Source organism: Conger conger, chromosome 8 (assembly GCF_963514075.1).
Source record: "Conger conger chromosome 8, fConCon1.1, whole genome shotgun sequence".
Lineage (NCBI taxonomy): Eukaryota > Metazoa > Chordata > Actinopteri > Anguilliformes > Congridae > Conger > Conger conger.
Window position 1 is genome coordinate 4,136,188 of NC_083767.1, and position 19,545 is coordinate 4,155,732.

Genomic DNA, 19,545 nt, shown 5'->3' on the forward strand with positions numbered 1-19,545 from the left:
AGCGTCGTTACATTTAAATGCAGTCAAATATTTACAAGTGTCTCCCTGCTTCGGGTCTGTTCTGTGTGGTGTCTATATTTCGGAATGAAGCAGCTACAACTTTTCGTCCTGCAAATATTGGATGGCTGCAAGTGCCGGACTTGGACGGTATGCCGAGCTAGAGCCTGTATCTTGTACCTGTGCAGACGTTCGGGTTTATGAACGTCTTTGCTATGGTTGTGTTCGCGTTCGTGCATAATACCATGACCTTTCCTGTTCTGGGCGCTTAGTAACGGTGATTTTATGACCCATATTACAACTTTGGCTGACAACGATGAATATTATTTATTAAGCAATTTAATCTCGAAACAGTAACATCATTCATGGGCATGTGACAATTTGATTTGAAATCCTTTTCATCAGAAAACAATCCACAACTTGGTAGGCGGGCAAAATATATTTATGTCTTATTGGATCCTTTTAATTTTAAATCGTGACTCCGGTTGAAGCAAGATCGTGCAAAGGAACAGGCAGCAACTGGTTTGGTTAGGTCAAAATTTCACACCTAAAAAAAAAACCTTCGCAGCCGTTCGGTCAACCGCAAATGCAAACAAATGTAGGCTTTGTTATGTACAGGTTCGTGTTACTCTTGTAAACAGGTCAATTAAACATTGTGACGGTACTTGGCCATAGTTTATTGGCTGTTTACTTGGTCTGCTTGTTCATCCCATTGATTCGAGGGAGAATACACTGGGCCAATGGGATGGAACAGCTTTTAATTACTACTCAGCAAAGCCAAGTGCATTGCGAGCCTCTCTGCTATTATGCAGCGGCAGTGCTAATGAATAGAACATACTGTGTGTTTTGGATGGTTGAGAGGGTCAGAGAAAGATGCGTTAGTCTCGACATGTGTACTGCACTCACTCAGACTGTGAAGTGGCCTGTGTTCATGCATGCATGTGCATGCTGTGTGTGTGTGTGTGGGGCTGCCACTGGGGTTGGGGGGGGGGGGGGGGTAACCAGGTATGTATGTCCCAGGCCCTGAAGGAGGGGGGCCCCCAATGGTCTGTGAACTTGTTACATTACATCACATTATAGGCACTAGGCACTTCGCAGACAATCCTACCCAGAGTGACATACAACAAAGTACATGCCCATAACCACAAACCGCCTGTGGTAAATATTATTGTCCTGCGCCTGGGAATTTCACCCGATAACTCTGTGTGTGTGTCTGTGTGTGTGTGAATAAGGAGAGCGTTTTCTCTATTGACAGTGTGTAGTCAGTGCAAGCTGAAGGATGTCTCAACGTGCTAACTGCTCCTGGCTATCAGCTGCCTCGTGGCTCCCTTGGCTGGGGCTGGATGCCAGCCTGTTGATTGGAGCAGAGTCTGAGCCTGTTGATTGGAGCAGAGTCTGACCCTTTTGATTGGAGCAGAGTCTGAGCCTGTTGATTGGAGCAGAGTCTGAGCCTGTTGATTGGAGCAGAGTCTGAGCCTGTTGATTGGAGCAGAGTCTGAGCCTGTTGATTGGAGCAGAGTCTGAGGCTGTTGATTGGAGCAGAGTCTGAGCCTGTTGATTGGAGCAGAGTCTGAGCCTGTTGATTGGAGCAGAGTCTGAGCCTGTTGATTGGAGCAGAGTCTGAGCCTGTTGATTGGAGCAGAGTCTGAGCCTGTTGATTGGAGCAGAGTCTGAGCCTGTTGATTGGAGCAGAGTCTGAGCCTGTTGATTGGAGCAGAGTCTGAGCCTGTTGATTGGAGCAGAGTCTGAGCCTGTTGATTGGAGCAGAGTCTGAGCCTGTTGATTGGAGCAGAGCCTGAGCCTGTTGATTGGAGCAGAGTCTGAGCCTGTTGATTGGAGCAGTGTCTGAGGCCGTGCTGCTCTTGTTTCCAGACTGCCTGGTGCTGCAGGTGCAGAAGGACGGGAGGGAGAGGTGGAGCCTGACCCTGGAGGACATCTGTGGCCTGGAGCCCGGCCTCGCCCAGGAGGGCGTCGCCTACACGCTGTCTGTGGTCTGTCTGAGCCAGGCGGTGGTGCTGGGGTTCGACAGCAAGGAGGCGCTGCTGGCCTGGGACCTCCGCCTCTGCTACAGCCTGGGGGAGGGTGAGCTGGGGGGGGAGGGGTGAGTTTGGGGGGGAGGCGGCAGGAGGCTCGGCTCGGCTCACCTCCCATCCTGCCTCCTCTGCTGCTCCACGGGCTGGTTCTGGGTTCTGAGTCCCCTGCTGCACTCCTAACCCTCTTTGTGAATATATCTTTTACGGTTTTCATTTGAAATGAAGGGTCCATTCCCTCTGGTACATGCAGCAGCTCGTCTTATGGCATCTGAATAAACCCTGAAATCACTTGTGACACAACTATATCTTTATTTTATTGTGCTTTTCAGTATTTATTAAGCTAGAGGTTCTGTAGGCAGCGTCTTCCCCGCGGGATGCTGTGGAACATTTGTAAAGAGCCAGACTGCTGCCTTAGATTCTGCTCCATCTCGCCTCGTTGTTGGGCTGTATAAATATTCCAGGCATTCAGGGGAGGCGGTTATATTTGGGGCAACCTCATCTCTTCTGCTCCTGTTGTTTCATCCCACTCTACACACTGTGTATGTGTGTGTGTGTGTGTGTGTGTGTGTGTGTGTGTGTGTGTGTGTGTGTGTGTGTGTATGTGTGGGCGTGTTTATGTGTATGTGTGTAAATGTGTCTGCATTCGTGAGTGTATGCGTGTGTGTGTGTGTATGTGTCTGTGTGTGTGTGTGTGTGTGTGTGTGAGTGTGTTTGCGTGTGAGTGTGTTTGTGTGTTTGTGTGTGTGTGTGTGTGGGCGTGTGGGCGTGTTTGTGTGTGTATGCGTGTGTGTGTGTGTTTGTGTGTGTTTGTCTGTGTGTTTGTGTCTGTGTGTGTGTGTGTGTGTGTGTGTGAGTGTGTTTGCGTGTGAGTGTGTTTGTGTGTTTGTGTGTGTGTGTGTGTGTGGGCGTGTGTTTGTGTGTGTGTGTGTGTGTGAGTGTGTGTGAGTGTGTGTGAGTGTGTGTGAGTGTGTGTGTGTGTGTGTGTGTGTGTGTGTGTGTGTATGTGTCTGTGTATGCATGTGTGTGTGTGTGTGTGTGTGTGTGTTGTCCTGCTCCTCCAGCTCTAGAACCCGGGCTGCTGCTGCTGTGTTGTTCAAACAGAGTGAGGCTGCAGAATGTGGCTGGTGTGGACACGTGACCTGGCATGCAGAAATGCCACCCATCTGTCACAGAGGGAGCAGTGATTCCTCAGTGCCAGGGCCTTTGTTTTGAGTTGCAGGTCTCTGTGTATCATCCGCACACTGAGTGATGACAGAGCCAGGCTGGCAGAGCTGCAGAAGGTTTCATTATTGTTAATGCCATCGATCTCCCCCGTCCGACAGCAGGCCCTGCCCCGTCCAGCGCATGGTCTCCCCGCTGATTTACACGTGATTAATGATGCGCAAACAGTGATCACCTTCAACAACAACTTCACACTGCACATTTTAAAAAATTGGGGTTTGTGCGGGAAATGCCTGTTTGACAGTTTTATGCTGAATTATTGTGCCACACACAGAGGCACAAATGAACACCCAGCTGCCCTGCTTTACCTTCCATGACAATTTGACATTATTTTGATTTATTTGAATGTTTTTTGGGTCACATTTATATAATTTATATTTCTTGAATTGTCTTGGCTGGGTTTTTTTTAACACTAAATCCTCATTCAATAACATTATTCTTATGTTCTTCTTGTGCAGTGAAACATAATCACTCTGGATGTTTGACTGAATGTATGTTTTTTAACAAAGTTAGTTTTCTACTTTCATTTTTACATTTTTTGAGTACATGCAACAAATGCAGGTATTTGATATTGCAGTAACCAAATGCAGGTATTTGATATTGCAGTAACCAAATGCAGGTATTTGATATTGTAGTTACCAAATGCAAGTATTTGATATTGCAGTAATCAAATGCAGGTATTTGATATTGCAGTAATCAAATGCAGGTATTTGATATTGCAGTAACCAATTGCAGGTATTTGATATTGTAGTTCCCAAATGCAGGTATTTGATATTGTAGTTACCAAATGCAGGTATTTGATATTGCAGTAATCAAATGCAAGAATTTGATATTGCAGTAACCAAATGCAGGTATTTGATATTGTAGTTACCAAATGCAGGTATTTGATGTTGCAGTTATTAACAGGCTTGTGTTTTCCCCTCCCTCCAGTCCACAGGTTCGGCGTTGGCGTTCTGCCGGGCACAAAGCTGGAGAGTGGGCCTGCAACCCTCCACCTGTGTAACAGCCTGCTGGTGATCACCCGGGACTTCCCCCCCGCCGTCATCGGGCAGTGGAATCTCCCGGACCTGCGCAGATACGGGGCCGTACCAAACGGATTCGTCTTTGAGGGGGGAACGCGGTGCGGCTACTGTGAGTTGAGTTTACGTCGCGTTGTTCCGCGTTTGTTCAGCGCAGACTAGCAGTAACCATAGTCTATAGGAAACATGTGGACCGAGTGCCTGTTAGGTCAGCCTCTGGCTACCCATAGGCTTGTGAAAAGCATTTTGAGACTGCAGAAGTCAAGTTTACTAGGGCCAGCAGTGCCTCCTTGTACAGCGTGGAGCCAGAGACAAGCGTGTGAGAGACTGTGAATCTGTCGCTGATTCGTCCTACAAAGTGGGAAAAATTTGGGAAAAATGTTGACTGTATTTTTACCCTGTTGTTACCGTTGGTTTTACACTGAAAGCGGTGGCTGAAGCACGCGAGCGAGAGGTGTGTACTGCGGTCAGCCACAGGGGGCGCAAGTGAGCGCCGTCTCTCAACCAGGCCAGGAAATTAGCCTCAAAAACACAGCCCGGTTTTGACCGTTGGGCCGTAAATGATAGTCGTGGATTCTCTTTGAGAACGGGTTCCCATACGTCCTGTTTGTCGGCTGCTGTCGCTGCGTAGCGTTCATGCGGTTCCCTCGGGACGGCGAGATAAAAACATAGGCTGCTCCGTCAGACCTGAGAGAGGATCCCTTCAGAAGGAGGAGGCGTTGTGCCAGCTGTGATCTCGCTCGGGTTGTTACTTACTCTTTTAATCATAATCTGGTGTCTGGTGTCCGCTTTTCCACTCAAAGTACCGTGAAGCAAAGCCATCGTTGACCGTTTGGAAGTGCAGAGTTGAGCACCTTGCTTAAAATCCACACTGTGGTTCGGCCAAAATTGAGGTCAGTAACTAGGTGGTTGATTTCACATGAGCTGTCTATGACTGGAAACATTTCTGTCAGCGTATTCAGCAGATAGCTAACTGAAGCATGCCTTGACGGCTATTTTCATAAATTACAGAATCAAATCACCGTCGTTTACTACTCCAGGCACCGTGTAGACAGTGGAAAATATTTTCTAAAAGACGTGTAATTGATGTAGTTAAGCGCAGCAACCGTAAAAGGGGGAATGTGTATGGAACTGATTCGGCAGTACCCACCGTTAATAGCAGTTTTATGTGATGTCACTCAAGTATGCATAACGAAACCTTTACAACCGTTTCCTGTCAGCCGATAACCCCGCCCTCCCCCTCAAGCAGATGACGCAGTCTGCTGGTTGTCTGGTTTTATCAGTATAAACACGGCCACGGGACACAAGTGGAAGAAACTCTTTCCCCTGGACAGCTGTCTCAACACTAACAGGCACAAGATGCGTGACAAGAACGTCAGTGTGGCCGTTTCAGTGTGCGATATATTCCTGATGGCAGTGGAACTGTTTAGCAAAAAGGCAAGATCACTAAATGCATCGGGCCCTGACAGAAGGTTATGCTCAAAACGGAAACCTGTGTAGTTCTCCTGGGCCCTCTCTCCATTTACGATGGTTCTTAAGAGGCGTCTTAGCCGGCCGTATGTGAGACATATGACCCACCGCTTCCTAAAACACCACAGAGGCCTGTCAGGAAACTGGACCTGAGGCTGTCCTCAGAGAGGATGCCCCACGTCTCGCTGAACGCGTTCAGAAATAGACTTTAACAGGCCGATGAGGCAATCTGCGGCGCACATGGAGTGAATTTCGAGCCTCGGAACCGTGCTGAAGGAGCCGAGTGTGTGGATCTTCTGTTCCCTTCTGTTAAATGCAGAAACATTTTGTCCGTGTAGATTTAGCTGATTTGCTTTGAGAGTTTGCAGCACTGCAGTGACGTTTGAGGAGTTTTGGGAGTTTTTGGGGATTTGCAATTCTTTGTTCAGGGCTTCCTGTCACCTGACAGCATCTACAGCCATCATCTCAAACTCAAATCCCAGAGGGCCACTGAGACTTCAGCGTGTGCATGCGCTTCAGTGTCCAAAAGAGTCCACACACCTCGTTTCTAAGGCCTAAAATGGCCACTGATCAGAAGGAAACCACGAAGACCTGAGAGACTGTGGCCCCCCAGGCCTGGGGTTCAGTCCCCCGATCGAGAGAGAGAATTCTGAGGTGCTGTGTAGACCACTGTGGTCACCGGACAGCCATTTAATTTATTATTTTCTGAGGATTTATTTTTGTTCATTTTCCCTTTTTGAACGAGTTATACTGTTGGGCAGATTATTTATTAAATAAATTGGTATACTGAGTGAATCATGTTTGACATTACTTAAGTCTATGTATTTTTAGTGCTGCAGTATTTTCCTCTTTGGAAAAATATCTGTTTTTCACAAAGCAGATGTTAAAAGCTGTTTTACTGTTCATCATAGAAACAGAACAACCAAATCAATAACACTCATGAACAGTGATACTTATGATACATAAATATGAACATGAACACTTATGAACATGCACATATGTAAAACCTTCCTTCTGTGACTTACAGTATCTCGATTTGGTCCTGTTATGAGGAAAGTGCCTTTTAAATTATTTATTTTTTTGTCACTGCAAAGTAATGAGTTTTGTTTTCCATGGCTGTATAATGTCAGATTGTTCTGCTTGTTTTGAAACAAACACCAGCTAAATTAATATTTTAATGCCCATTTCACGTTCTTGAAAATGCCTTTCACGTTCAGAATTGATTCCTGTCTTATTTCTTGATAAATATATCGCCCTGTAATCCCCTGTTCTATCTTTAAACCACGTGTAATTACAGAGGCCATGGAGCTACAGAAATAACCCTGAGGGCTGAAGGATTGCGTTACATAACTCTGATAGGGTCTATAAATATACCAGGAAAATCCTCAAGATGAGTAGAGTGAAACGTGTTTTGTTTCCATTCCAAATACGTCCAAGTAAATGAAATGCAGCTGAACTCTTACTCTGTTTCAGTAAAAGGATGACAGAATGTGTAAACACCATCAGATTAGCCTGAGTGTAGGAGCTGTGTGTCAGATTAGCCTGAGTGTACGAGCTGTGTGTCAGATTAGCCTGAGTGTACGAGCTGTGTGTCAGATTAGCCTGAGTGTACGAGCTGTGTGTCAGATTAGCCTGAGTGTAGGAGCTGTGTGTCAGATTAGCCTGAGTGTATGAGCTGTGTGTCAGATTAGCCTGAGTGTAGGAGCTGTGTGTCAGATTAGCCTGAGTGTAGGAGCTGTGTGTCAGATTAGCCTGAGTGTACGAGCTGTGCTTTCTGTAGCTGTGTGTCCGATTATCCTGAATTTACGAGCTGTGCTTTCTGTAGCTGTGTGTCCGATTATCCTGAATTCACAAGCTGAGTTTTCTGTAGCTGTGTGTTGGAGCAGCATCTGGTCCAGCATCCCAGAGAAGTCACCCATGGGACCGTCTCCATGACTTCTCGAAAAGAATACTTGTTGCGTATGAAAGTTATGAAAGTCATATTTACTCCAGTTTCCTGGGAAATATGGCTGAGAAACTGTATGCTAGTCAAACACTTTCCCGTAAAAGGCAGTCAGTAAGTTGGGGTTCTGTTATGCGTGTGTGCACACAGTAAAATGAGCCGTGTAAATTGAACTCTTAGAGAGTACATCTGGTCCCAATTGGCCTCATATGTGCTCTGTTAGAGTTGAATTAACTCTGGGCAGAGTGAGGCTGAAAGAGATTTGTGTGTCACCAGAGCTGACTTCCCAACAAACACAAAATGTCCTGACAGTGTTTTTGCCACATTGCAGCAGCATTGTGGGAATGTTTTGTGTTAGCCGGGCAGTGCTGGGAGGTCACTGTCACTGCGCTGGTGACAGCTCCCCCAGTAGGCATCCGTTTGAGCGGTTCTGCGTCTGAAACCTAATTTATTCCCTCATAACGACGGAGCAGCTGGATGGGGTGGCAGGGTTAGCACTCTGGGATCTCGAATTTCCTCACTGTGTGTGTACGTCTGCACGTAGCCGTGCTGAGGAGGGCAAACAGGGCCACGGATAAAAGACTAAAGTCTTACTGTACCTCATTGCCAATATTTTCTTTTTTTTTTTTTTAGCAATAAGGTTAAGGAAATAAGATTTTAAGTCTGAATCTAAGACTAAAATTATTGTTATTTTTTGTTTCTTTACAATGTAAAAGGCTCAAACTGCTTTGCATTGAGAATAGTAATTATTTCCATTGCTGCCGTCTGTCTATTTTATATCCACATTGGCCCGGTGTTCCCACGCTGAAGGATAAATTGGAATGTCCTAAATGTCTAGACAGGCATTGTTCAATGGCAATGCGTTGGCGTGATTCCGTGTTCCATGTCATTCCGTGTTTGCGTCATTCCCTGTTTGCGTCATTCCCTGTTTGCGTCATTCCGTGTTCTCGTCATTCCTTGATTCACCGGGCCAGTCGGAGAAAGCGGGGTGTTGCGGTGATCTGTGGCTGCTGTTGAGTCCACAGCTGTGGCCTCCTCCTAACAGCTCGACTGAATGGCCTGGAGATGTTGAGAGCTGGAGGAAATGGTGGCTGACTGCGTGACTGTTGGGTCCACTGGGGGTAACGTGTGCAAGGCAGCTGCCTCCTGTTAGAGTTCTGCCTGTTTTACTGTATGAACCACGGGGGACCTGTCTGCACCAGCACTGTGAGGTTATGAGTCACGATCGCTTTGAGACATAGGGCTGCAAGGTCGTCCGTGTGTGCACTAACAGTGACCTCTGACCCTTCCCATGATCCTTTGGGTATATGGAATGTGGAGGGTGTATCTGTAGAATGGGGGGTCAGTTAAGGAGCTTCTGTGGACGTAGGACTTTTCTGCAGACTTGCAGAGTATCTTTGTATGTACTCCGTTGATAACGGTACACACACGCACACACTCACACACACGCACACACTCACACACACACTCTCTCTCTCACATACGTACACACACACACACACACACACACACACACTCTCTCTCTCTCACACACACACGCACACACTCACACACACACACACACACTCTCTCACATACGTACACACACACACACACACACACTCTCTCTCTCACACACACACGCACACACTCACACACACACACACACACACTCACACACACACTCACACACACACTCACACACACACTCACACACACACACTCTCTCTCTCACATACGTACACACACACACACACTCACACACACACACACACACACACACACTCACACACACACTCTCTCTCTCACATACACACACACACACACACACACACTCTCTCTCTCACACACACACGCACACACTCACACACACACACACTCACACACACACTCACACACACACTCACACACACACTCTCTCTCTCACACACACACACACTCACACACACACACACACGCACACACACACACACACACACTCACACACACTCTCTCTCTCACATACACACACACACACGCACACACACACACACACACAGTGGAGTGTGTGCAGCCATCTAACTGCGGCACGTGGGCCGGCGTATCTGCCTTCGCTGGATACTGCGGCGACTGCAGAAGAAAGAGATCGCAGAGGATTGTGGGAAATCGCTCAGAGATTATTTGTTTGGTCTGGCCGTGCCGTATCTGCACAGGTGTTTTTCTTTGCCTCTGGAATATCTGAGAGATCCTTAATGGCTGGAATGTGAGCACATCTCCCTGGTCTGGGACTCATTACCTCGCTGGAGAAATGGCCGTTTCCGTCCCGAAGGGGCTGAGTGAGCTGGCCGGGCTCCACGCAGGTGAACTGGGAGAGAGCTGGCAGCTCGCCCCACATGAGGCATCGATTTACCCCCAAACTGTCACACGTACCGCTGCAGTTTCAGCTCCGCACACGCTCACACGGGCACGTGACGGGCGCAGGCCGCTAAAACCGCTAAAAACCGTTAAAAACCGTTAAAAACCGTTAAAACCCGTTAAAACCGTTAAAAACTGTTAAACCTGTTAAAAGCCCTGCTGAAGATTCCAGGCGAGACCAGCTGGGATTCTGAGCTGGTTCTAGCTGGTCCGTGGCCGATCAAAGCTGACTTCTAGCTGGAATAAGCTGGCAGAAGCTGGTGCTCAAACTGGTGGCCTTGCTGAGTGTAGCTATAGGCTGGTCAGCTGATGAACAGCTGCTTGACCTGTTAAAACCAGCTACAAGTGACGAAAACACGGCTTAAACCAGCTTGACTAGTGTAGGCTGATTTAAGATGACATTTTCAGCAGGAAAGGTATTTAATCAATATAAAATATTGGCAAGGTAGCTTATTCTGTTCTTTGCTAGGTCGGGCCGTGCTACCCTTTGCAGTTTGAGATCACTGGAGGATTTCAGCCCAGGTGTTTGAGATAACATCGCGCAGCAGGGAAGACAGACTTACGGATTAATTTAATTGAAATGAATGTGTGTGTGTTGGGCGCAGAGTTTGGGTTTGGCAGCATGGCGGCATACCTGCTGTATGTGATATCCTGAGTTATGACTCCTTCAGCCACACACACAAACAAGATGGCTGCTTCCCTGCACGGATACTGAAAGAATGATTATACGCACTGACGCACAGAAATAAATGATATCTCGACCGAAACATTTTCAACACACATCGTTACTGCATCACATGCAGTGCATCTGTGAATAAACACTTAATAGAGCTGCCGTTGAAATTATTCATGTGAAATGAAAGGCAGGTTACGGCATTGCTTTGGAGCAGTGCTCGTGTGAATCGTGCTCTCTGTAGCTTGTCTGAGATGAACTGCAGCGACGACTGCTTTCTGAAAAACCTTGTTTATTTATTTATTTAAGTGCTTTTTGACATGTGAATGACTTGCAGCTTTCTCAGGTTGAATATGTTGAGCTGTTTAATTCATTATTTGTGTTGTGGATTGCCATTTATGTACAGTAATTCCTGTTATTTTTTAAATGTCAGGTATGTTGTTGTCTTCTACTGTGTTCCCGGGGAAATGCTCCTCTTTAGACAAGAATAATTTATGCTTCTTTTTTTCTCTCGACTTATTTATTTAATTTAAAACTGCCGTCGACTCTTTCTGCTCCCATACAGTAACTAATTGCTTACAGTTCAGCATTCAGTGAAAACAATATTTTCATTTTGATCTTCTTATTCAGAAATATTACTCTAATTGTGTTTACTTTGTAAAAATGTCTGCTAGTATCATGACTCAGATAATTGGATCCCCGCTTTCAAATGGTACTTTGGTACTTGGGGTCGAGACAACAGTGACTCTGTTCAAATAATCGTTTTTGACTTATTTGCTTAAAAGTGTATCTCTCAGTTTCTTCAGTTATGTGCCATCAGGCTTGAAAGCCTGTTTGAAAGCTGAAAGGCCTTTGTATACTGAAGCATTTTTCAGAGGAACAGTTGTAAATTACCCATCCAAAAATGAGCCTGGACCTGTCAAAGTACCTCGAAAGTGATTATCATCGCATCTGAAAACCACATGCAGTCTTCTTTCAAATTCAGAGTGAGGAAATATTGGCCGATATTGGCCAATCGTGGTTTGGTCGTCCATTGTGAGTTGTGTGTTTGTGTTTAGTAGACCTCAGGACTGCTTAATGCCCGGGGGTTTCTGTGGAAACCCAGACATGTTTTCTCTCCTCTGATTGTGAGTGAAGGTGAAGTAGGTCCCAGGGTCTTTGAGGGGCAGTTGTGACTCTTGGCGTCACCGTGATGTTTTGTAGATGGAGAGACGGTCCAGTACAGCTTCAACCCGGATTAGGACTATGAATATTTCTTCATGAATATTTCTTCATGCACACATAATTGACATTACCGCAGTTTTGGCAACTAGAACACCACAAATGGTAAATAATTAAACAAAGCTATCTATCTTTGACAATGTTTCTGCTGAATTATTACCCGTTTGTTCTGTCGTTTCTCATCAGCTCTCTAAAAAAATCTGCTGGCTTTAAGACGTGGTCTTGACTAAGATATGATCGTTCCAGAGTTTTTTTGGACTATGTTTGTGTTTTTTCTCTCCCTCGCAGGGGCCGGTGTGTTCTTCCTGTCCTGCGTGGAGGGGGAGCGGATCAGCTTCCTGTTCGACTGCATGGTTCGGGGAATCTCACCGAGCAGAGCCCCGTTTGGACTGCGCCCGGCCCTGCCAGGTTAATACAGGAAGTGCGGCTTGTCGTGTGAGACAGGAAGCTGTCATGTCTTGAGCTCGCTGCTCTCAGAATTGCAACCGGGGTTGGCCCTGCGAAAGTTTTCATTCTGCGATGTGACTTAGCCGTCACACTCCACTGAAATGACCCTGTCAAGAGTAGGTTTTTGGAATGTTTTTTTATTATTTTTATTATTCTAAGTCAGTGTTCTAGAACTCCGCTGCTTTCAGTTGCCAGTAGCGATTGTTACATCTTTTTTAGAATGCTGGGTTAAGAACATGCTATTCACTTATTTGTGACCTCACAGCTAAGGGTTAATGAAGTATTCCCTTCCCCCTCAGAGATATAAGAGTGTTTATGACTCTCTCTCCAGAGAGCCCTGCTGCTTGGGGTAAGGGAGGGAGGGAGGGAGGGGGGGGGGGCGATTCCTGGAAGTTCGCATTACCAGAAACCACGATACACGAATGTGTGATTTTTATTATTTATCGTAAGCTTTTGGACCCTTTCCCTTGTGTAAAAATACATATAGCTGCACTCATTATTTGCTTTAAACAATATTTTTTTATTGTATCATAAATTATATATTTTTTGGGCACATGCATGTACTCTCCTAGAAAACCCATAACAGCAATTGCATTATGTAAAGTGTAATGTGTTCTCTAACTGTGATCCCCTGAGATCTGAGAGTTTGGAACGGATCCAGTCGTACAGATAGTTGAGTTAAGGCCTGAGATTCTTGCCAAGGCAGTTTAATCCAACAGAAACAGTTTGGGTCTTGTGTGGAAATTGATATTCGGATAGCTCTTGACCTTTGGGATGACTTCCAGCCCAACATTTTCCATTGGGAGGGGGGGGGGGGGGGCGGGAGGAGAGGAAGAATGTCATCTTGTTAGTTCTGTTCTCTTTAGATCTCATCAGCGATGGGTAAAGCCCCATCCCACAGCGTTTTCATCCCCCTCCACCACCAGGCCTGGCTCCAGCTCCTTCACCACACCACACAGAGTGCCACACCATCCCCCTCCACCACCAGGCCTGGCTCCAGCTCCTTCACTACACCACACAGAGTACCACACCATCCCCCTCCACCACCAGGCCTGGCTCCAGCTCCTTCACCACACCACACAGAGTGCCACACCATCCCCCTCCACCACCAGGCCTGGCTCCAGCTCCTTCACTACACCACACAGAGTACCACACCATCCCCCTCCACCACCAGGCCTGGTCTCCAGCTCCTTCACCACACCACACAGAGTGCCACACCATCCCCCTCCACCACCAGGCCTGGCTCCAGCTCCTTCACCACACCACACAGAGTGCCACACCGCGCTGCCGTGTGCGGTTTAAACGAATAATAAACGTGTCTGCGTTTATTACAGAGGGGTGCGGGTGTGTTTGTATCTCACCCGGGGAATGTCACTCGTGGTGGAGGTGCTTACAGAGATCTGAAGCGCTGGTCAGCGGGAGCCTGACCCCCCCGCACACACACACACACCCCCACCTGGGTACTGGGTATTGGGCACTGCTGTCTAATTGGTGTTTCCAAGAAGCCCTGACATGCCGCGTCATGGCTCACCCAGTGAAGGGCAAATGAAAAGGACAGATTAGCGACGGGGCGCTGTACCCCACAGGGGCCCCGGCCTGCCAGCGAACCAGGAGCTTCAGCAGCACTGTGTGTGTGTGTGTGTGTGTGTGTGTGTGTGTGTGTGTGTGTGTGTGTGTGTGTGTGTGTGTCTGAGTGTGTGTGTGTCTGAGTGTGTGTGTGTGTGTGTGTGTGTGTACAGTGTGTATGTGTGTGTGTGTACAGTGTGTGTGTATGTGTGTGTGTGTGTGTGTGTACAGTGTGTGTGTGTGTGTGTGTTGCTCAGTGTACTCGTGGATTTGGGAGCACGTGTGGCTGTAGGTCTGAGTCCTCTAGCTATGTTGAATTCCATTCCATTCCAATTCCATTCCACTTTGTGTAAGTTACTTTGTGTATGTCACTTTGTGTAACTCACTTTGTGTAAGTCACTGTGGTTTAAAAGCATCTGCTAAATGCCAAGGTTGTGAATCGTAATCATGATTGTAGTTTGTCCAAATGTTTATTGTAAAAAGTTTGCCCTGGTGTATGTGTACAGTATGTCTCATACCAGGCCTGCTAGATGGGGATCAGTCATGGTTAAATAACTACAAAAGGAACCAGAATGTATAAAAAGATACCCTGAATTGCCCATATCCAAATAGAGCTGGTCCTATTTGTTTTTCACAAGGTTGAGACACATTTGAAGGAAGTGTTATCTGTTTTCCAATGTTATTTGAAGAAAAAACTTTGCATTAGGACTCCTTTTTCACAAGCATGCAAATAAATACATGATGTAACTAAAACAGTGGAAGAGTGCTGAACACCCACTGCTCAGCGCGCTGTTGAAATGATATAATCTCTCCCGCTCGACACCACTCCGCCTCAGAGCAGTGTAACAACACAGTGTAATGACACAGTGTAATAACACAGCGTAATGACACGACACAGCGTAATGACACAGCATAACGACATGACACAGCATGACAACACAGCATAATGACACAGTGTAATGACAGCATAACGACACAGCATAATGACACAGCATAACGACACAGCGTAATGACACAGCGTAATGACACTGCGTAACGACACAGTGTAATGACACAGCGTAATGATACAGCGTAACGACACAGCGTAATGACACAGCGCAATGACACAGTGTAATGACACAGTGTAATGACACAGCGTAATGACACAGCGTAACGACACTGCGTAACGACACTGCGTAACGACAGCATAACGACACAGCGTAACGACACAGCGTAACGACACAGCGTAACGACACAGCGTAACGACACAGCGTAATGACACAGCGTAACGACACTGCGTAACGACACTGCGTAACGACACAGTGTAATGACACAGCGTAATGACACAGCGTAACGACACAGTGTAATGACACAGCGTAATGACACAGTGTAATGACACAGTGTAATGACACAGTGTAACGACACAGTGTAATGACACAGAGTAATGACACAGCGTAATGACACAGTGTAATGACACAGTGTAACGACACAGCGTAATGACACAGCGTAACGACACTGCGTAACGACACTGCGTAACGACACAGCATAATGACAGCATAACGACACAGCGTAATGACACAGCGTAACGACACTGCGTAACGACACAGTGTAATGACACAGTGTAATGACAGCATAACGACACAGCATAACGACACAGCGTAACGACACAGTGTAATGACACAGTGTAATGACAGCATAACGACACAGCATAACGACACAGCGTAACGACACAGCGTAACGACACAGCGTAACGACACAGCGTAATGACACAGCGTAACGACACTGCGTAACGACACTGCGTAACGACACAGTGTAATGACACAGCGTAATGACACAGCGTAACGACACAGTGTAATGACACAGCGTAATGACACAGTGTAATGACACAGTGTAATGACACAGTGTAACGACACAGTGTAATGACACAGAGTAATGACACAGCGTAATGACACAGTGTAATGACACAGTGTAACGACACAGCGTAATGACACAGCGTAACGACACTGCGTAACGACACTGCGTAACGACACAGCATAATGACAGCATAACGACACAGCGTAATGACACAGCGTAACGACACTGCGTAACGACACAGTGTAATGACACAGTGTAATGACAGCATAACGACACAGCATAACGACACAGCGTAACGACACAGCGTAATGACACAGCGTAACGACACTGCGTAACGACAGTGTAATGACACAGCGTAATGACACAGCGTAATGACACAGCGTAATGACACAGCGTAACGACACAGCGTAACGACAGCGTAACGACACAGCGTAACGACACAGCGTAACGACACTGCGTAACGACACTGCGTAACGACACTGCGTAACGACACAGTGTAACGACACAGTGTAACGACACTGCGTAACGACACTGCGTAACGACACTGCGTAACGACACAGCGTAACGACACAGTGTAATGACACAGCGTAACGACACTGCGTAACGACACTGCGTAACGACACTGCGTAATGACACTGCGTAACGACCACTGCGTAACGACCACTGCGTAACGACCACTGCGTAACGACCACTGCGTAACGACACTGTGTAACGACACAGAGTAACGACACTGCGTAACGACACAGCGTAACGACACAGCGTAACGACACTGCGTAACGACACTGCGTAACGACACTGCGTAACGACACAGCGTAACGACACAGCGTAACGACACTGCGTAACGACACTGCGTAACGACATTGCGTAACGACACTGCGTAATGACACAGCGTTACGACACAGCGTTACGACACTGCGTAACGACACTGCGTAACGACACTGCGTAACGACACTGCGTAATGACACTCCGTAACGACACTCCGTAACGACACAGCGTAATGACACAGTGTAATGACACAGTGTAATGACACAGTGTAATGACACAGCGTAATGACACTGCGTAACGACACAGCATAATGACAGCATAACGACACAGCGTAATGACACAGCGCAACGACACAGCGCAACGACACTGCGCTACGACACTGCGTAACGACACTGCGTAACGACACTGCGTAACGACACAGCGTAACGACACAGCGTAATGACACAGTGTAATGACAGCATAACGACACAGCGTAATGACACAGCGTAACGACACTGCGTAACGACACTGCGTAACGACACTGCGTAACGACACAGCGTAACGACACTGCGTAACGACACAGTGTAATGACAGCATAACGACACAGCGTAATGACACAGCGTAATGACACAGCGTAACGACACAGCGTAATGACACAGCGTAACGACACAGCGTAATGACTGCGTAACGACACAGCGTAACGACACAGCGTAACGACACTGCGTAACGACACAGTGTAATGACACAGTGTAATGACAGCATAACGACACAGCATAATGACACAGCGTAACGACACAGCGTAATGATACAGCGTAATGACACTGCGTAACGACACTGTGTAACGACACAGTGTGATGACACAGTGTAATGACACAGCGTAACGACACAGCGTAACGACACAGCGTAACGACACAGCGTAACGACACAGCGTAACGACACAGCGTAACGACACAGCGTAACGACACTGCGTAACGACACAGCGTAACGACACTGCGTAAAGCGTAATGACACAGCGTAACGACACAGTGTAATGACAGCATAATGACACAGCATAACGACACAGTGTAATGACACAGTGTAAAGCGTAATGACACAGGGGCCCACCGTGCTCCAGTTTGTCCTGCTGATGTGGCACACGCCAGCGCAGAGGAGCGGAAACATAAACGAACCGCTGAGGAACAGCGGGGCCAATGCGAGCCACATCCACACCTGTGTGTGAGCCCCAAACACAGTTTCTCACAATAACCCTGTGTATATACGTGGTATCTGTTCTGCGTCTTATCGCCGTGGAGACCTGCAGGAAATGGGTATACGTTAGCCTCATATTGTTTCTCAGCCACTCACCTAATGGAGGTGTTTCTAATAACTTTTCTTTGCTGTGAAGAATCCACTGTAAGATGGCAGCTAATAAGGTTAGGGAGGGGAGGAAATTAAAAGTTAATATCCTTCCCTTTTTTTCGACGGTGTGCTTCAGATAAAATGTCTGTGCTGTCTATGATGCCCTTTTGACAGGCCGATAGTTTGGAGCCTACGCTCTCAAAAAAAAAAAATGGTTCCAATAGGAGCCCTGTGATTCCAAAGAAGAACCCTATCTAGCTAAAGGGTTCTCTGTCGGGAGCTTTCCCACTTCACCCTTTGATAGGGGGTTCCTTAAAGGACTGAAACGGGATCCCCTCTGGGCTGAGGTGGGCAAAGAGGGTTTTATCAGTTTCTGGTTTCCATGCCAACTTCTAGCTTTACTTACTTAATTAGCCCTAACATTTACACTAGCTGACATTTAAGATAAATATCCTGAAAGCACGTGAATAACAGCCAAAGACTGTCCCTGTGTCCCTGCATGAACTGTTTTACCATGATCTAATCTGAACATGCCAGTGAGCAGTGAGCCAGTGAGCAGTGTTGGAGTGCACAGACAGTTCAGCTCATTTAGCCTGGGTAACTGGTGGAAACATGAACCTGCACACGCACCAGCCCTCCAGGACCGGACCTGCTCACCCCCGCTGTGTGCAGTCCAGCCACAGAACCCTTTTCTAAGAGCATATGAGCATGAATTCAGAATGGAGCAGGTAGAGTAAGTGATTGGCACGCTGAAGACCAGTGTTTTTGTGTTTTTGCTTTCCTGTACAGACCTCAGTGCTAGCCCAGCGTACCTGGAGGAACAGCTGAACTTGGAGGCCCAGGACCTGGAGAAACGCCTCAGCCTGCTCTCCCATCACCCCCAGCATAGCAGCACAGGTGTGGCACAGTCACTACTTTTACCAAGAGCAGCACAGGTGTGACACAGTTAAAGCTTTTACCCAGCAGAGCAGCACAGGTGTGACACAGTTAAAGCTTTTACCCAGCACAGCAGCACAGGTGTGACACAGTTAAAGCTTTTACCCAGCAGAGCAGCACAGGTGTGACACAGTTAAAGCTTTTACCCAGCACAGCAGCACAGGTGTGACACAGTTAAAGCTTTTACCCAGCAGAGCAGCACAGGTGTGACACAGTTAAAGCTTTTACCCAGCAGAGCAGCACAGGTGTGGTACAGTTAAAGCTTTTACCCAGCACAGCAGCACAGGTGTGGTACAGTTAAAGCTTTTACCCAGCAGAGCAGCACAGGTGTGACACAGTTAGCTCTGACTGACAGATTATGTTGGTGGGTAATGGTATTGACTGTGATGTCGTGCTGTATTAATGAGATATTCTCTGTTGCCTGGTAACAGCCTCAGGTGACAGGAGCATCTCCAGCTCCTCTGACACTTCCGACAGCCAATCAGATGCCAGCATGGGCAGCCGGTTAGCGGTGTGGGTAAGCCCCGCCCCTGCAGAGCCGCCCGTCGAGGCTGTCGTCACGGAGATGGCGCCTGGCAGCGAGAACGCGTCCGGCACCATCAGGGGCGTAGTGTGCCCCCCGCCCCCGCCCCCCCCCACCCCCGGGGGCTGCAGGAGACGGGCCGGCAGAGCTCCACGGACAGCGGCATCGCCACGGCGAGCCACTCCTCCTATTCCGGAAGCTTCTCCTCC

The 19,545-nt window shown here is 47.4% G+C and overlaps 1 pseudogene; it reads left to right on the forward strand.

Moving 5' to 3' along the window:
• The window catches only part of LOC133135665 (protein Dok-7-like), a 36,548-nt pseudogene that overhangs the window by 1,007 nt on the left and 15,996 nt on the right, over positions 1-19,545 (forward strand).